The sequence below is a fragment of the Phoca vitulina genome, unplaced genomic scaffold, assembly GCF_004348235.1.
Source record: "Phoca vitulina isolate PV1807 unplaced genomic scaffold, GSC_HSeal_1.0 scaffold12, whole genome shotgun sequence".
NCBI lineage: Eukaryota > Metazoa > Chordata > Mammalia > Carnivora > Phocidae > Phoca > Phoca vitulina.
Genome location: NW_022589715.1, coordinates 48695622 through 48711275, shown reverse-complemented (window position 1 = coordinate 48711275; position 15654 = coordinate 48695622).

Below are 15654 nucleotides of genomic sequence, written 5' to 3'. Positions count from 1 at the left end.
AAAACCAACATTGTAGGGGCCCCTGGCTGGCTCAGTCAATGGAACATGCTGCTCATGTCTCTGGGTCATGAATTCAAGCTCCATGTTGGGCATAGAGTTTATATTACAAAATAATAATAAGATAAAATGTTATAAAAGGAATTAAGATCGTATTGAAATGCAGCTGTAGAAGACACCCATGGTTGATTTTCTCTCTTCAAGAGCCATGGTTGTAACAATTTAGAGCGGTCCCTTTTGCATGGCATCCTCGCTAATGCAACATTGCCCAAACCAAAACCCCTTTCATTTACTACTCACAAAAATAGAGTGTCTCCTTTGTAATTATGACTTTCATTTTGACATCTACTCATGCTTAGGAAAGGGCAAGTCTACTTTTTAAGCAAAGACCAGCCTTGCTGGTACAAAGGTGTATAAGCTGAGGGTGGCATCCTTTGAAGCTTTTGGAGTGATAACTTTTTTTCTAATGATCCCTTAACATATTTAGTTATTTGTCTTTATTCGATAGGTCTAGGGCTGACAAACTTTGTAAAGGGCCGGAGAGTAAATATTTTAGGCTTGAGGGCCACCTGGTCTCTGTCTCTCAGCCCCTCTGCTGTGGCAAGCAGCCACAGGTAACACACAGACGAATGAGAGCAGCTGTGTTTTAATAAAATTTTATTTACAAAAATATGTATTGGGTTGCGTTTGACCTGAGACAGAGTTTGCCAACCCTGGCTGTAGATGATAAATACCCCCCAAAACAAATCTGCTACTTGTTGTGACAAAGAGTTTATATAGTCAAATAACCCAGGTACTTCTATGAAGAAAACTAATACTGAATGATAACAGTGGGACTCAGGAAATGCTATCCCAAAATATGGCAGGTTGGCATATTGCAGATTTCAAGCTGGAGGAATTTAAGAAATGGCATGTTCAGGAAAGACTTTCTGACCTTCCTCTGAAGCAGGTCATAAAACCCTTCTGTGACAGTGGAAGAGCATGCAACTCTCGGTCTTGGGGTTGTGAGTTCAAGCCCCATGTTGGGTGTAGAGCTTACCTAAAAAGTAAAGTGAGACCCTCTTGTGAGGGGCACCTGGGTGGCTCAGTCGTTAAGCATCTGCCTTTGGATCAGGTCATGATCCCAGGATCCTGGGATGGAGTCCCACATTGGGATCCCTGCTCAGCGGGGAGTCTGCTTCTCCTTCTACCCGTCCCCCTGCACATGCTCTGTCTCTCTCTCAAATAAATAAAATCTTAAAAAAAAAAAAAAGACCCTCTTGTGAGAAGTGCTCCCCCCGCCCCACCATATCCGGAGAATAAATTTTAGCTTTGCTAGGTTTCCCCATGTTACCACACTTCCCTCATATCCTTTGTCCTATCATATCTTTCCACGACTTTCCACTCTTCATCAGACCTAGCATAAAAACACTCAGGCTTAGCTGTTTCTTCAGGTCTTCATTTCCTTATGAAGACATCCCCATCACATAAAACTTATATTAAATAAATGTGTATGCTTTTCTCTTATTAATTTGTCTTTTGTTACAGGGGGTCTCAATCGAACCCTTAAAAAGGTAGAGGAAAAAGGTATTTTCCTCCCTTACAATAATGAAATGTTCGTCAGAAAGTCTCCAGATCAGTAAATCAGGGTATGCATATTCTGGGACTGTATATGATTAACTGGTATACAAAAATCTCTAATTTCTAGAAAATATGAAGATATTTGTTCAAGTTGGTTTACAAGATATTTCACATAGTTGATTTTGACTTTGCTTGGTAAAGTGTACCTTAGTAACAAATGTGAAATTCAGATAGTAGGTATTACTTTTACTTTGGTTACCCTGCTATAAGATTACACATTTTTTGGGTGCCTGGGTGGCTCAGTCGGTTATGCATCTGCTTTCAGCTCAGGTCATGGTCCCAGGGTCCTGGGATCGAGCCCCGCGTTGGGCTCCCTACTCAGCAGGAAGCCTGCTTCTCCCTCCTCCACTCCCCCTGCTTGTGTTCCCTCTCTCGCTGTGTCTTGCTCTGTCAAATAAATAAATAAATAAAATCTTAAAAAAAAAAAAGATTACACATTTTTTTATATTTGAACAAGTAATGAAAGATGACCATTTTTCTTGTTAAAACATTCCAACAAACCAAATTAACTCCTGTTGAAGATTTAGTCTCACAATTTTCCATTTTTGGTTGTGAGTAGTAGAAGATAAGGACACGACCAACATCCATGACTGGAATTTATAAAATTTGAGGTGCTCCCTATAATCAGATCATTTCTCCTGATTTAAAGCAAGTTACTAATTAAGGACTTCCGAATGATCCATGATGATTCAAGTAAAGGTACCATCATTCAGTAAAATTTAGAAGAGCTGAGTCCTTGCCCTCAAGATCTTATCATTCAAATTAAACAAATATATTTTAACAAGTGGAAACAAGACCGGGGCGCCTGGCTGCCCCAGTTGGTGGAGTGGGCAACTCTTGATCTCAGGGTCATGGGTTCAAACCCCGCATTGGGTGTTTTTACTTTAAAAAAATAATAATAATAATATTTATTTCTTAACTTAGTGAGAGAAGTTTCTAGCTGCCTCTTGGGATAACTGAGGATAGAAAAATTACCCCCAAGCAGATCACTCTTGTTTTGTGTAGAATAATTTGAGACATTGCCTTTAGTTCTATAAATGTAGTGAGTAGACTCCATTGTTCTGATACTTAATGCTTAATGGTAATTGTTATAATTATAATGTTAACAGTAACTTGTATCAATGACATAGGCCTCACCATGCAAAACTCTTTGTTGGGGAGGAAGCTGACCAATTTTCATAAGAGGAGCCTCTTAACACTGGTAGGTAGTTTGTATATGCTATTTAATTTAATTTTTAATTTTTTTATTTAAGTTTTATTTAAATTTAGCTAAAATGTATTAAAAGATTTAAATGTATTTTGCTTAATCTTCATAACAACCCTGAAGTAAGTGTAACAAATGAAAAAGCTGAGATCTAACTCTAACAGAGTTTGAATAATTGACCCAAGACCATGGAGCTTATAAGTTGCTGATCTGGGATTCAAACTGGTCTCAAGACTTTGCCATCTCACCATGCTGAATGGAGATGAACTATCACGAAATTGTAACCCCACCAGCAAGAACTGTGGAGGCCAAAGCCCAGTGGCAGGTGGCACTGAGCAAGTCATATGGTTGTTGGGCATCTTTGTTTCATCTCTTATAAACAGAAGGGATTAATAATCAATGGTTCCCCCAAACCAGAACTTGAATCAAAGTTTGCACTTGTCCATCACAAAATTAGAAAAACAAGGAAAGTGTAGCTTTCCCTTGGAGCTACAATTCATTCTACTTAAAGAATTTTCCTTTGATCTAAGATTTATGTTCTTCCTACATGTTTTGGTGTTATAGTGTCCTTCATATAATAAGATACTGGGAGCAGACTCTTTTTTTTTTTTAAGATTTTATTTATTTATTTGCCAGAGAGAGAGAGAGCAAGAGAGCTTAAGAATACAAGCAGGGGGAGCGGCAGGCAGAAGGAGAAGCAGGCTTCCTGCAGAGCAGGGAGCCCGATGCGGGGCTCGATCCCAGGACCCTGAGATCATAACCTGAACCGAAGGCAGACGCTTAACGACTGAGCCACCCAGGCGCCCCATCTTTTTTAATATCCTTATTGAACAAAGTGAAATGTTGGTACTTTAGTTTTGGTTTCCCCCCATTTTCTTTTTTTTTTTTGGATTTTTTTTTGCCTATAAAATCCCAAAGTTTGGAAATCATTGTTCTAATTACACACAAACTAGTAGGTCGAATATTGATTGTTAGGGCTTTGTTAGGGCTACAGATTTTTTTTTCATTAAAACATGTTTTTCAGTTTGAAAAATCTGGTCTATACATAAAGCCTATTATTGAAAGAAAGCTAAAACTTCCAACAGAGCAAAGACTGAGACTAGTATTCGGTCACAGAGAGGGCCCTTTAAAGAGATCAGGGGGATGTTGTACAAGTCCTCTCAAACGTGGATTTGAATTAATTGCCCACATATAAAATTTGGGGAATTCTACAGATGAATGCAGATTTTCAGCTTCTCTGGAAATTAGATCTATCAATTTCAGTTCTTCGTTGTTGCTGGACCTGAGTGGCCTCTACCCCGAACCCTTCTAATCTGCCACCACTCTGTTCTTTCTGCTGTGCCCCGTGTTGCCTGGGCACCCAGGGGTGTCATCTCAGTCCTGCGGGCCTTGGCCTTCACAACCTCCTGCAGTGTGGGACCTGGACCACAGCACTGGCCTCACCTGGGAGGTGGTGAGAAAGGCAGAAGCTCAGGCTCCACCCAAACCTACCGAATCAGAATCTGCATTTTGACAAGATCTGCAGAAGATTCCTACGCAGATTAAAGATTGCCGAGCCTTGCCCACAATGATCCCCAAGCTCCTTTCCCAGCAAGATTCGGAACGTTGACTACTGGTGGAGCCCTGGTCTGCTCACCATGGTAACAGGTACATGCTCAGTCATCAGAGTGGGAAGGCCGGATAAAATCATATATTAAAGTAGCCGAAATTATGAGGATGAATATACAAATGAGTAGGGGGTGCTGGGGGTGCTAGATGAGTGTCCACGGGAGTGATATTGATGTTGGGGTGGCGGGAGGAGGAAGGCAGATGGAGCAGGGCCTTAGGAGGAAAAAATGTCCGGAACGAGGTGTTCAGAGTTCGTGGGGAGGGAACGGTGAACATCACTGGTTGACTGGAGCGGAGGGCCTGATTTGGAGATATTAAGAGAGAAATAAGATTCGAACATAGAATGGGCATAGACTGAAGCTTAGACTTCAAGGCCAAGATATATGGACTTTGTTCTCTTTATATTGAGAAGCCACTGGAAGCTATGGAGTCTCAATACCAGGGTTATCGAGAAGGTCAATGGTCTGACAGATTGTGCACGTTCAGTGGGCTTTATTTTAAAGGGACACATTCACAATGGGTTTATGTATATGCCTAGCCATGGGTGAAGCCATTTCCTTAAAGTATGACATGTTTTCTGTCTTTTCTACCTGAACCGGCACTTTGTCCTCTGATCTATGTTCTCAGAGACCCTGATCCAGTGCCCAAAGCCGTGCTGAGTATTTCCTGGCTTTAAGTCAGGCCTCGCTAAAGAGGGTCCTCAACGGTCAGGGCGACATAGAGCCCCACCCATTCCCAGAATACTGGGTTTGGCCTAGGAGTGGAGGGACTCACTCAATACCAACAACCACATTTCCCCAGCTTTAGATTGCAGAGAATGGCATTTGTGTCCCAGTGAAGTTCTAACACACAATGTTCTCAGATGATGGTAGCTCGTGATTCATGCTCTTTGAATTTGGAGCAAGACGCTTTGTGGCAGGACAGTGTCTACCGGTGCTGATAATTACACGTTTTCCAGAGCAGCTCAGTGTATCTGAATTTGAAGTATTTGTCACAGGGTAGGGATCTTGGCATTTAACTGTTGGGTGACCTTTTTCAATAGAACTTTGTTAAAGACCAGATATTATGGGTCATTATTTCTTTTGTGATTCTGGACTTTTTTTTTTTTTTTTTTTGAGAACTGTCTTTAAAAGCAGGAAAGCATTGAGACACCCAAGGGTTCAAACACTTTATAAATCAGCCCATTACCCTGTGGATTCAATTATACTGTTGGCCAGTGATGTCACATAAGGACATTATTATGCTTTTTTTGTTTGTGTATCTGTTGTTTTTTCATGTCTGGAGGAGAGGCCACCAGGAAGGCACAGTGGCGAAGTATTATGATTAATAGCAGTTGCTCTGGGTTGACCATAGCCACCGAGATCCCCTGGCCGTGGTTGTCACAAATTTGGGCCTGAGATACACAGAAACATGCCTTTCGTCAGGTTGAAGCACCAGCTCAGGGCTGCACCTGGCCCTGTAAGTGCCTGTTGGGAATACAAATTAAACATTGTTAGAACTCAACAGCAAAAAAAATCAAATACCCTGATTAAAAAAGGGGCAAAGCACTTGAAGAGACATTTCTCCAAAGATGATACACAAATGCCAGCAAGCATATGAAAAAGATACTCAATAACCATCAGGAAAACACAAATCAAAACCACAATAAGGGGCGCCTGGGTGGCTCAGTCGTTAAGCATCTGCCTTCGGCTCAGGTCATGATCCCAGGGTCCTGGGATCGAGCCCCACATCGGGTTCCCTGCTCCGTGGGAAGCCTGCTTCTCCCTCTCCCACTCCCCCTGCTTACGTTCCCTCTCTCGCTGTGTCTCTTTCTGTCAAATAAATAAATAAAATCTTTAAAAAAATAAAAATAAAAAAATAAAAAATAAAATATCACCTCACATCCATTAGGATGGCTACTATAAAAACAAAACAAAAGAAAATAATGAGTATTGGCAAGGGTGTGGAGGAACTGGATCCGTTGTGCGCTGTTGGTGAGATTATATAACGGTGCAACCACTATGGAAAGCAGTATGGAGTTTCCTCAAAAAATTACAACTGGAATTCCCATATGATCCAACAATCCCACATCTGGATACAGATCCACAAAAACTAAAAGTAGGCTCTTGAAGACATATTTGCACAACCACGTTCATAAGGCTAGCCTTCACAATACTCAAAAGATGGAAGCAGCCCAAATATCTGACAGGTGAATGGATAAGCAAAATGTGGTATTATGTGCAATGGGATATCATTCAGTTTTAAAAAGGGAAGGAGATTCTGACCCAGGCTACACCATGGATGGACCTCAAGGACATTATCCCAAGAGAAATAAGCCAGTCACAAAAAGACAACTACTGTGTGATTCCATTTCTATGAGGTACCAAGATGGTCCCATTCATGGAGACAGAAAATAGAATGGTGGTTACCAAGGGCTGGGGAGGGGGGAGAGAAAAGTTGTTTAATGGGTGTGTAAAGCTTCAGACTTGCAAGATGAAACAATTTCTGGAGATTGGTTTCACAACAATGGGAATACACTTAACACTACTGAACCATACACTTAAAAATGTTAAGACGGCATATCTTACATGTTTTTTCATCACCTTTGAAAAAAACGTTCAGCACGTGGTAAGATTAATTGCATTAATATCCCAGGTAATGGCTTCCCTGTATCCATGTCCTTTGCCCCAGAACTTCACACGTGGACTCTGGGCTTGGTACATACAGGACAGTCCAAAAGGGGCTATGTTACTTCTGAGGCTGGTCCCAAAAAACATGGAGTTGCTGCCTTGCTTTCTTTCTTTGGATGGGACCCTCACATATGGGACCGAGCCAGAATGCTATGAGGAAGCCCGAAGTAGCCCATATGGAAAGACCACATGGAGAGAACTGAACCCCACTGGCTGCTGGGCAGCATCAACTTCACCAAAAAGCTAGATGGATGGCAAGTAAGCCCTGAAAAGATACTCAAGATCATTAGTAATTAGGGATGTACAAATCAAAATCACAATGAAATACCACTCCCTACCTACTAGAATCACTAAAATGAAACCTAGTGAACATTACAAGTGCTGGCAAGGATGTGCAGGAACTAGGGCTCTCATATACTGCTAAGGGTAATATAAAATGGTGCAGCCACTTTCTGAGACAGTTTGGTGGTTCCTTAAAAGGTTAAACATATACCTCCCATATGATCCAGCCATCCCGCTCCTAGGTATTTACCCAAAAGAAAAGAAAGCCATATCCTTACAAAGACCTGTATATGATTGTTCATAGCAGTTTTATTTATCATAGTAAAAAACTGGGGGAAAAAACAACAAGTGTTCAGTTTTAAGATTTTATTTATTATTTATTTGAGAGAAAGAGAGCATGAGCAAGGGGAGGGGCATCAGGAGAGAGAGAAGCAGGCTCCCCGTGGAGCAGGGAGCCTGACTCGGGGCTCGATCCCAGGACCCTGAGATCATGACCTGAGCTGCAGGCAGATGCTTAACAGACTGAGCCACCCAGGTGCCCCCCAAGTGTTCAGTTATAAACAATGATACATTCATACGATGGAATTCTACTCAGAGGTAAAAAGGAATGTGCTGAACAACCACGAGACCCCACTTTACTCCTAACCTCTAAAACAGTAACAACACTAAATGTCAGTAAGGAAGTAGAGCAAGAACTCTTATTCATTGCTGTTGGGGGGGGGGGGGGGTGGAAAATGGTACAGCCACTTGGGAAGACCATCTGGCAGTCCTGCAGGTGATGGACATGTTCATTCTGATCGTGGTGATGGTTTCATGGGTGCATACACATGTTAAACCTTACCAAATTATATACTTTAAATGAGTTCGGTTTATTGTATGTCAGTTACCCTCCAGTAAAGCCATTTTTCAAAGGCCAGAACCAAACAGTAACCCAACCATTTATTAATTTTCATGACACAACAGTTGACAGGCAGCTTGACTGACCTGGACTAGGTAGCCTCCACCGATCCCGGCTGGGCTTCCTCAAGGGTCTGTGGTCAGTTGGCCGGCTGCCTGGGCATTGGCTGGTCTAGGGACCCTAAATGGGCAGATTTCACACTCCTTCCCACATCTCCCACATCCCTCCTTTACCCTTCAGCGGGCCAGCCTGGGCATAATCTCATGGTGATGGCAAAGGTCCAAAAGAGGAGCAGGAATGCACAAGAAATTTTTAAAGCTGCCTTTTATGTTAAGTTTGTTACTGTCCCATTGGCCAGAGCTAGCCACATGTCCAAGCCCAGGCTCAGTGTGTTAAGGGTCTAAGAAATGAATGGGGAAAAGGCATGTGTACAGGGATGCAATTCATGCATCATGTACCTCAACAGTGTTTTAATTTATATTTCTTTAATTCCATCAAGAAAGTACTTTTATGCAACGACTTTTATGTGATGTTAATTTCTTATATATAATTTGCAACCTCTTTTAATCTCCTATTGAATGTAATTTAGCTATTGATTTGTATGTTTGCATTAATTCTTCGTATATGAAACATAGTAAGGCTTTGTTGTGACATTTGTCACACTCTCATATTCTGTTCACATTTCTTTTGCCATTTGGGGGGTTATATTTGGTCATAAAAATGTTTTAAAATAGTCTAACTTTCAGCAAAAAAAATGTTTGAAGAGTCTCCTCTGATTTCAGTGGTGATGTAAGTTTAACTGATACAAGTTTAACTATCCCTAGCTGGGATAAATCCATTTTTTGTTTCCTTCTAATTAGAACTGTTTTTAAAAAACAAAACAAAACAAAACATTTTACTCTGGACCCTACTTATAACAGTTGGCCCGGAACCAAGTTAAATGTTACAGTTGAGGGAACAGAGACCTTCGCGAAGCTGGTGGTGGGTCCAACATCCGAGAGCATGTGGTGGAGGCACGCTTGCCTCTCACTTCCTCCGACTTCAAATCTCACTCATTAAACTGTACCAAGGCAAGAACATTTGGCTAGGTGATAAAAATCTACATTTCTGTGCAGATGTACTTTCTACTTTTTCTCTCCCTCTTCCTCCTCCTCCTTCAGCATAGAGTTCAGTCTCTCCGTCTTTAAGTGACTGTTCTTTTATTCATTTAATAACGTGCCAGTCCCCGAGCCAGAGGCTGGGAACTTAGAGATAACTTTGCAGCAGGTCCCACCCTCAGTTCACAGAGGCTGTAAATAGGGGAATGCAATATGGAAAATTGTTCTGCTCTTTCAAATGTTCACAAACCTGACAGGTTATACATTGCATGTCACTTTGGTGGATTTGCTGCTAAGTGGACGTCTTTATGATATGATGGCTTTTCAAATGCATTATATACATATATTTTTCCCCACTTATTACTACTTCTGTATGTTTGTTTCTTGGTTTACTCACAGGATGTTTCTGGATCTTGTGGTGTTCCCTAACATTCTAGCTCCTGTTTTCTAGATATTTCACTTTTCTTTGTTTTATTAGCATGATTGTGTAAGTCACTTGGGATTTGAATTTATGGAGGAGATTAATCTTCATTATCTCTGATTCTTGGTTCTGATTATCCGTGTTGCCTCTTAAAGCTACCTTAGTCGTCTGGTTCCTTTTTCACATTTAAAAGTTGTAACAGGGGGCGCCTGGGTGGCTCAGTTGGTTAGGCAACTGCCTTCGGCTCAGGTCATGATCCTGGAGTCCCGGGATCGAGTCCCGCATCGGGCTCCCTGCTCAGCGGGGAGTCTGCTTCTCCCTCTGATCCTCCCCCTCTCATGCTCTCTGTCTCCCATTCTCTCTCTCAGATAAATAAATAAAAAAATCTTAAAAAATAAATAAATAAATAAATAAAAGTTGTAACAGTAGTGTGTTTTGCTTTCTGCCATCGATATTTCATTTTAAAATCTCCTTAAAAGTAAGTGATACTGATACTTTTGTACTTGGGATTCTTAGCTTTCTGAGTATCTTGTCTAGATTACTGCCAACTGCCTCTTCTGTCCAGTTTTTCGGAATTGGTTCATTGAATTCTTTTCTGTTTTCTTTCTGCTTGTTTAAGTTTGATTTTTTCTCTTTCCTTTAGATATGGGTATGGGGTGTTTACAAATTTTGGGTGGCTGTTGCTAGGAGAAGTTACCTTATTACTGAACTCTACCACCTGCCTAGAAGTTCTAGGTAGACAGACTCCCAACTCAGGTTCCCTGACTTATTTTTTTTTCCAGTGGAAGAGAAGTACATATTTATTATAGAAAAATTAGAAAAATAAAAAAAGGTTTAAAGAACAAAATGAGTGTCACCTATAAACTTAGAACCCAGAGGTAAACACTCTAATTATATTTTCTAATAGGATTTTGCAGATATACATGCAATTTTTTTCACATAACTGGGACAATTTCTTTATATTCTGCATTGCCCCACTCAACATGATAATGTGGGATTTCTTCCATGTCATTAAAAATCTTGGAAAATACGCTTAATGACTAATATTCTAGCACATGGATATACAATAATCTTTTAGCTAGTCTTGTGTCATTGAACATTTAGGTTATTTCTAGTGTTTGCTATTATAAATAGCACTGTAAATTATAAGCCTCATTATATGCAAATGTTTGTTCTTTTTTTAAAAAGATTTTATTTATTTATTCGAGAGAGAGAGAGCACAAGCCCAGGGGTGGGGGATAGAGGGAGAGGGAGAAGCTGACTCCCCACTGGGATCATGACCTGAGCCTGAGCCGAAGGCAGATGCTTAACCAACTGAGCCACCCAGGCGCCCTACAAATGTTTGTTCTTATCTTGGATCATTTCCTTAAGATAGATTTTGGGGAGTGGAATTGCTGAGTTAAAGGTTATGAACATTTCTTTCCCTCTATTATAAAAGTCATATATGTTGAGGGCAAAGAACTCAGTCAGGGTAAAGTGAGAAGTAAAAGTCCAAGGATTATTGACCTCATTCTCTTATTCTCAGTCTCCAGTCAACCACTAGCTGAAAAAAATTTTTAAATATTTTATTTATTTATTTATTTGAGAGAGAGAGAGCATGAGCAGGGGAGAGGGCAGAGGGAGAAGGAGAAGCAGATTCCCTGCTGAGCAGGGAGCCTGATGCAGGGCTCAGTCCCAGGACCCTGAGATCATGACCTGAGCCGAAGGCAGATTTTTAAGTGACTGAGCCACCCAGGCGCCGCTACTAGCTGAAAATTTAATATGCATGCACACGTATATGTGCCATTTCCCCCCCACACATCTGATTATATTATCCATACTGTTCTAGAACATTTTTTCCACTTCACAGTATACTTTGGACATTTTTCCTTATCAGCCCAGATACATAAATTTGTTTTTTGTAGGAGCTATGTGGTATTCCATTGTTTGAATATGCCATAATTTATTTAAATTATTCTCTAGCGATGTATATTTAGGTTGTCTCCAATTTTATTGCAGTTTACATCCTTGTACCTATATCTTGTTGGTTCCATCTTCAAGATAAGGTTTTAGCAGTGTAATTTCCAAGTCAAACATTATGCAATTTATTTTTTTTAAAGATTTTATTTATTTGAGAGCGAGAGAGAGCACACAAGCAGGGGGAGTGGCAGAGGGAGAGGGACAACCAGGCTCCTAAGCAGGGAGCCTGATATGGGGCTCGATCCCAGGACCCCAGGATCATGACCTGAGCTGGAGGCAGAGGCTTAACTGACTGAGCCACCCAGGTGCCCCAAAGGTTAGGCAATTTCTAATTTTGACATATACTCCCAAATTGTTCTACACAAGGGTTGCTCTACTTTATGCATGAGTGTATGAATGCTGGTTCCCTATATATTTTCAGATGCTGGGTATTATCAAGTCTTTCATTTTTGCCAAAATGATAGTTTAAAAGTAGTGTATCTTTTTTTTTTTCTAAAGATTTTATTTATTTTTTTGACAGAGAGAGACATAGCGAGAGCAGGAACACAAGCAGGGGGAGTGGGAGAGGGAGAAGCAGGCTTCCCACAGAGCAGGGAGCCCGATGTGGGACTTGATCCCAGGACCCTGGGATCATGACCTGAGCCAAAGGCAGACGCTTAACGACTGAGCCACCCAGGCGCCTAAAAGTAGTGTATCTTTTTAATTTTTGTTTCTCTTTAATTTTGGGTGAAATGTACATTTTTTGTTTACTAATCACTTGTATTTTTTTCCTGTCAACTGCTTATATCCTTTGTCCATTTTTCTATGTTTTGGTGTTAATTTGTACAGTCTGTTTCTGTATTATGGAAATCAGCTTGTCATATGTGTTTGCCATTTGCCTTTTTGTCTTTGTGGATTGTTCGTTTTTATTTTTATTTTCATTTTTTTAAAGATGTATTTATTTATTTGATAGAGCACAAGCAGGGGGAATGGCAGGCAGGGGGAGAGGGAGAAGCAGGCTCCCCGCTGAGCAGGGAGCCCAATGCGGGGCTCGATCCCAGGACCCTGGGACCATGACCTGAGCCGAAGGCAGACGCTTAACCGACTGAGCCACCCAGGCGCCCCTACAACTTATTTTGATGTAAGGAATAAGGAAAGCTATATGGTTTTGTTTTCTTTTTCAAATAGCTAGCTAGTTGTCCAACATCACTTACTAAAATAATCTTTCTTTTCCTGATTTGAAATGTTGCCTTTTCATATTGTAAATTCCCTTTGGAATAAGAATCTGTTTTTGGTGACTCCAGTCTGTTCAATTGATCATTTGACCTATCCCTTCTTTCATACCAACTCCTTATTTTACTGGAGTTTTTATTTTAAAATCTGATAGAGTTGGCTTCATTTCCTACTCTGAAAATGTTAAAACTCATGATACACATTGCCAAATTACTTTCTAGAATTATTATGTTAATTTACACTAGACACTTGCCAGCACTATTATCTTTTAGAAGTTCTTTGCCAGTGTGATTGAAAATGCTCATTTGTTTCTCTGATATTAGTGAGTCGATTTGTGTGAAATGTCTTTATATTTTTCCCAAGTTTTCTACTGACATTTTTTTTTTTTTAAGATTTTATTTATTTATTTGAGAGAGAGAGAATGAGAGACAGAGAGCACGAGAGGGAAGAGGGTCAGAGGGAGAAGCAGACTCCACGCTGAGCAGGGAGCCCGATGTGGGACTCGATCCCGGGACTCCAGGATCATGACCTGAGCCAAAGGCAGTCGCTTAACCAACTGAGCCACCAGGCGCCCTCTACTGACATATTTTTTAATTGATATCATGAAATTTTATATATATATATATATATATATATATATATATATATATATAGCCTAACAATATATATGTACCTTTAATGTTAAAGACATAAGTTTTTTGGTGTATTTATTGCCAGTATATTTCCCAACTTGATATATGCTCTTCAATCAGTACCCTTTGTGATATAATAAATTCAAAAATTTTATTCAATCTATTCAAGCAATTTTTTGTGATTGCTTTTATTTTTTAAAAAAATCCTCCCACCAAAGACCAGATAATCTTTCAATTGTTTTTAGGTTTTTTTTTTAAAGATTTTTAAAAAAAATTTTAAATAATCTCTATACCCAGTGTGGGGCTCAAACTCGTGACCCTGAGATCAAGAGTTGCATGCACTTCTGACTGAGCCAGCCAGGTTCCCCTAATTCAATTGTCTTTAAAAGATTCCAGGGCTCCTGGGTGGCTCAGTTGGTTAAGCTTCTGCCTACAGGTCATGATTGCAGGGTCCTGGGATCGAGCCCCACATTAGGCTCCGTGTTCAGCGGGGAGCTTGCTTCTCCTTCTCCCTCTGCCTGCCATTCCCCCTGCTTGTGCTCTCTCTATCAAATAAATAAATAAAATCTTAAAAAAAAAGATTCTAGTTTGCATGTTCTGGAAACTCAAAGTATTGTTGTTTTAAATAAAATGTAGAGAAGTTGTTATTTTAAATAAAATGTAGAGAAGTAGGAGGGGCACCTGACTGGCTCAAGTCCATAGAGCATGCGACTCTTGATCTCAGGGATGTTAGTGCGAGCCCCACGTTGGGTGTAGAAAAGCTGAAATGGAACATTTTTGTCATGAAGTCATATTGCTGTGATGTAAAGTTTTCTCTGCGTATATATGATTGCATATTTAGAATTTAAAGATAACTGAAAGTTATTTATTTATAATTTAAAATTATTTTAAAACTCTGACTATTTTTGCACATTGTTTTTTCCCCAAACAGTAACTGAATTTCAAGAATTAGATCTTTGTGTGAAAATTACCATTATGTGTTTGAGAGATAAAACAATTCCAAGACATAATGTTAAATTCTTTTGATTTTTTAAAAAATACACAATGTGCATAATTAATAATGAGAGATGCCAGTTATTGGATGCATTCGATGACCTAGGTATTGAGATTTTCTCATTTAAAAAAATAACTTGGACAGAATCAAATGGTTTATTCCTCCATACCATACACTGCTTCTAAGTCATTCTACAAAAACCAAAACCAAAAACCCAGCAATGTTAAGAATTCATATAGCTTTATTTAATGAAGAAAAATTCTTGTTATATGATCAAATGAGTCACAGGGTTGTTTAAATGCCTTTGATTAAATGGGACCCATGAATCATCACATTCTTGGAAGGCTTGCAGAATCTTCTAGGAAAGCACACCTAACTTTAAGGCAGTTTCCTCAAGGCTGCAAATGTTGTATTTTACACATGTCAATGATTAAATAACCCTTTTTTAAAAAGAGTTTATTTATTTGTTTTAGAGAATGAGCAAGCATGAATTGGGGGGAGGGGCAGAGAGAATCTCAGGCAGACTCTGTGCTGAGCCTGGGGCTCAACGCAGGGCTCGACTCAGGGCCTCGATCCCACAACCCTGAGATCATGACCTGAGCTAAAATCAAGAGTTGGCCACTTAACTGACTGAGCCACCCAGGTGCCCCTGATTAAATAACTTTGAAGTGCAGTTATTAAGGACATTTATATTTACCTATAGTTAAGCACTGGAACTTGAAAGACATAGAATCCTTTTTCCGCCATCTCCCCTCCCCACCTTCAGAAAGTGCTTCCAAGAATGGAAGCTGAAAAACAGAAAACAAGACTGAAGACACCTGGGGTCCAACGGAGTGTACAAATAGTTATTTATATGGTTGGCCTGAACTGAGATAAAATGAAATTAGCTTCCGTAACAAAGTGTTGTTCCCTGTCTCCAGACATTCTTCCTCTTGGATTTGTAGAAAGAAGAGACCTTCAAAACAAAAAATAAAGAAGAGCCTGTTGCCCCTTGCAAAATTTGGTTATTTGTTTCTTTTTCTCGTACCTAGCTAAAATGAACATTTTTAAGCTTCTTTTTT